We start from the raw sequence: 5,136 nt of genomic DNA, 5'->3' as shown, positions 1-5,136 counted from the left end.
CTAGTGACCTCATGGTGGAATGTTATTCATATTGTATCATTATTACCTAGTGACCTCATGGTGGAATGTTATTCATATTGTATCATTATTACCTAGTGACCTCATGGTGGAATGTTATTCATAATGTTATTCATAAGTGACCTCATGGTGGAATGTTATTCATATTGTATCATTATTACCTAGTGACCTCATGGTGGAATGTTATTCATATTGTATCATTATTACCTAGTGACCTCATGGTGGTTAATGTTCATTATTACCAGTGACCTCATGGTGGAATGTTATTCATTGTATCATTATTACCTAGTGACCTCATGGTGGAATGTTATTCATATTGTATCATTATTACCTAGTGACCTCATGGTGGAATGTTATTCATATTGTATCATTATTACCTAGTGACCTCATGGTGGAATGTTATTCATATTGTATCATTATTACCTAGTGACCTCATGGTGGAATGTTATTCATATTGTATCATTATTACCTAGTGACCTCATGGTGGAATGTTATTCATATTGTATCATTATTACCTAGTGACCTCATGGTGGAATGTTATTCATATTGTATCATTATTACCTAGTGACCTCATGGTGGAATGTTATTCATATTGTATCATTATTACCTAGTGACCTCATGGTGGAATGTTAATTGTATCATTATTACCTAGTGACCTCATGGTGGAATGTTATTCATATTGTATCATTATTACCTAGTGACCTCATGGTGGAATGTTATTCATATTGTATCATTATTACCTAGTGACCTCATGGTGGAATGTTATTCATATTGTATCATTATTACCTAGTGACCTCATGGTGGAATGTTATTCATATTGTATCATTATTACCTAGTGACCTCATGGTGGAATGTTATTCATATTGTATCATTATTACCTAGTGACCTCATGGTGGAATGTTATTCATATTGTATCATTATTACCTAGTGACCTCATGGTGGAATGTTATTCATATTGTATCATTATTACCTAGTGACCTCATGGTGGAATGTTATTCATATTGTATCATTATTACCTAGTGACCTCATGGTGGAATGTTATTCATATTGTATCATTATTACCTAGTGACCTCATGGTGGAATGTTATTCATATTGTATCATTATTACCTAGTGACCTCATGGTGGAATGTTATTCATATTGTATCATTATTACCTAGTGACCTCATGGTGGAATGTTATTCATATTGTATCATTATTACCTAGTGACCTCATGGTGGAATGTTATTCATATTGTATCATTATTACCTAGTGACCTCATGGTGGAATGTTATTCATATTGTATCATTATTACCTAGTGACCTCATGGTGGAATGTTATTCATGATTGTGTCTTCATTATTACCTAGTGACCTCATGGTGGAATGTTATTCATCATATTGTATCATTGGATTACAATTGTATCAAACACTGTGACCTCATGGTGGAATGTTATTCATATTGTATCATTATTACCTAGTGACCTCATGGTGGAATGTTATTCATATTGTTCATTATTACCAAACAGTGATTCCCCACTGCATTACCAAGTGACTGTAATTCATATTGTATCATTATGTACCAAGTGACCTCATGGTGGAATGTTATTCATATTGTATCATTATTACCTAGTGACCTGATGGTGGAATGTTATTCATATTGTATCATTATTACCTAGTGACCTCATGGTGGAATGTTATTCATATTGTATCATTATTACCTAGTGACCTCATGGTGGAATGTTATTCATTATTGTATGGTGGATTATTACAAACACTAGTGACCTCATGGTGGAATGTTATTCATATTGTATCATTATTACCTAGTGACCTCATGGTGGAATGTTATTCATATTGTATCATTATTACCTAGTGACCTCATGGTGGAATGTTATTCATATTGTATCATTATTACCTAGTGACCTCATGGTGGAATGTTATTCATATTGTATCATTATTACCTAGTGACCTCATGGTGGAATGTTATTCATATTGTATCATTATTACCTAGTGACCTCATGGTGGAATGTTATTTGTATCATTATTGTATCATTATTACCTAGTGATATTGTATCATTATTACCTAGTGACCTCATGGTGGAATGTTATTCATATTGTATCATTATTACCTAGTGACCTCATGGTGGAATGTTATTCATATTGTATCATTATTACCTAGTGACCTCATGGTGGAATGTTATTCATATTGTATCATTATTACCTAGTGACCTCATGGTGGAATGTTATTCATATTGTATCATTATTACCTAGTGACCTCATGGTGGAATGTTATTCATATTGTATCATTATTACCTAGTGACCTCATGGTGGAATGTTATTCATATTGTATCATTATTACCTAGTGACCTCATGGTGGAATGTTATTCATATTGTATCATTATTACCTAGTGACCTCATGGTGGAATGTTATTCATATTGTATCATTATTACCTAGTGACCTCATGGTGGAATGTTATTCATATTGTATCATTATTCACTAGTGACCTCATGGTGGAATGTTATTCATATTGTATCATTATTACCTAGTGACCTCATGGTGGAATGTTATTCATATTGTATCATTATTACCTAGTGACCTCATGGTGGAATGTTATTCATATTGTATCATTATTACCTAGTGACCTCATGGTGGAATGTTATTCATATTGTATCATTATTACCTAGTGACCTCATGGTGGAATGTTATTCATATTGTATCATTATTACCTAGTGACCTCATGGTGGAATGACCTCATGGTGGAATGTTATTCATATTGTATCATTATTACCTAGTGACCTCATGGTGGAATGTTATTCATATTGTATCATTATTACCTAGTGACCTCATGGTGGAATGTTATTCATATTGTATCATTATTACCTAGTGACCTCATGGTGGAATGTTATTCATATTGTATCATTATTACCTAGTGACCTCATGGTGGAATGTTATTCATATTGTATCATTATTACCTAGTGACCTCATGGTGGAATGTTATTCATATTGTATCATTATTACCTAGTGACCTCATGGTGGAATGTTATTCATATTTTTTATAATTTCATAATTAATAAAGAATTCATTTTTTTATACCTAAAATCCGGTGTTTCTCTGCCAAAGGGGTTTGCTATATTTCAGTCATCTGTGATGTATATAAAGTGTAATATTGGGGTGAAAAAAAAAAATGGAATCCATTTCAACTCCATATCTGACATGGTACAGGTGTCTTCTTTCTTTAAGCCCAGAACCATGTGTTTGTGGTGATACCTTTGTTTCAGAGTAGATTTGTTTAAGACTTCCAACAAACACTGTGTGACCCTGATTCAGACCACTGCATTTCAAGGTTAATCATTAATAACAACACTGTGTGACCCTGATTCAGACCACTGCATTTCAAGGTTAATCATTAATAACAACACTGTGTGACCCTGATTCAGACCACTGCATTTCAAGGTTAATCATTAATAACAACACTGTGTGACCCTGATTCAGACCACTGCATTTCAAGGTTAATCATTAATAACAACACTGTGTGACCCTGATTCAGACCACTGCATTTCAAGGTTAATCATTAAAAACACTGTGTGACCCTGATTCAGACCATGCATTTCAAGGTTAATCTTTAACAGAGCTCTATAACACTGTTGACCCTGATTCAGACCACTGCATTTGACCAGAGCTCTATAACACCCTATTCCCTACATAGTGCACTACTTTGACAGAGCTCTATAACACCACTATTCCCCTGATTCAGTGCACTGCATTTGACCAGAGCTCTATAACACCCTATTCCCTACATTTACTTTGAGGTTAGAGCTCTATAACACCCTATTCCAACTACATCTGCAGGACCAGTATTCAAGTCAGAGTTCTATAACACCCTATTCCCTATATAGTGCACTACTTTGACCAGAGCTCTATAACACCCATTCCCTAATAGTAGTGTACACTACTTTGACCAGAGCTCTATAACACCCTATTCCCTACATACATAGTGCACTACTTTGAGACCAGAGCTCTATAACACCCTATTCCCTACATACTGTAGTACACTACTTTGACCAGAGCTCTATAACACCCTATTCCTACATACATGTGTACACTACTTTGACCAGAGCTCTATAACACCCTATTCCCTACATAGTGCACTACTTTGACCAGAGCTCTATAACACCCTATTCCCTACATACTGTAGTACACTACTTTGACCAGAGCTCTATAACACCCTATTCCCTACATAGACCTTTGAGAGCTCTATAACACCCTATTCCCTACATAGTCTATAACATTCCCTACTACTTTGACCAGAGCTCTATAACACCCTATTCCTACATACTGTAGTGCACTACTTTGACCAGAGCTCTATAACACCCTATTCCCTACATAGTGCACTACTTTGACCAGAGCTCTATAACACCCTATTCCCTACATAGTGCACTACTTTGACCAGAGCTCTATAACACCCTATTCCCTACATACTGTAGTGCACTACTTTGACCAGAGCTCTATAACACCCTATTCCCTACATACTGTAGTGCACTACTTTGACCAGAGCTCTATAACACCCTATTCCCTACATACTGTGCACTACTTTGACCAGAGCTCTATAACACCCTATTCCCTACATAGTGCACTACTTTGACCAGAGCTCTATAACACCCTATTCCCTACATAGTGCACTACTTTGACCAGAGCTCTATAACACCCTATTCCCTACATAGTGCACTACTTTGACCAGAGCTCTATAACACCCTATTGCCTACATAGTGCACTACTTTGACCAGAGCTCTATAAAAACACAACCGTGAAGCTTACAGGGCAAAGAGCCACTAACAAAGTTAACTTCCCACACTGAAAGGAGGGAAAAGGGCTACCTAAGTATGGTTCCCAATCAGAGACAACGATAGACAGCTGTCCCTGAACCATACCCAGCCAAAACATAGAATGCCCACCCCACATCACACCCTGACCTAACCAATCAGAGACAACGATAGACAGCTGTCCCTGAACCATACCCAGCCAAAACATAGAAATAAAGAAACATAGAAAACAAAACATAGAATGCCCCCCCCACATCACACCCTGACCTAACCAATCAGAGACAAAAAAAGGATGACTGAGTGTTATCCAGTCCTCTCTCTC

At 36.2% G+C, this 5,136-nt stretch overlaps 1 long non-coding RNA gene across 1 annotated transcript; it reads right to left on the bottom strand.

Annotated features, from left to right (window-relative positions):
* Positions 1-141: 141 nt before the first annotated feature.
* On the bottom strand, positions 142-2,199 carry LOC121843523. Its single transcript, XR_006081613.1, has 3 exons — positions 2,085-2,199; positions 1,917-2,008; positions 142-233 (listed from the first exon to the last, which is right to left on the bottom strand). It is a non-coding gene; the product is annotated as an uncharacterized LOC121843523 (long non-coding RNA).
* Between the last annotated feature and the right edge of the window lie 2,937 nt (positions 2,200-5,136).

The sequence above is a fragment of the Oncorhynchus tshawytscha genome, unplaced genomic scaffold (assembly GCF_018296145.1).
Source record: "Oncorhynchus tshawytscha isolate Ot180627B unplaced genomic scaffold, Otsh_v2.0 Un_contig_5682_pilon_pilon, whole genome shotgun sequence".
In the NCBI taxonomy this organism is placed as follows: domain Eukaryota; kingdom Metazoa; phylum Chordata; class Actinopteri; order Salmoniformes; family Salmonidae; genus Oncorhynchus; species Oncorhynchus tshawytscha.
This window is presented reverse-complemented; position numbering and strand designations above follow the sequence as displayed.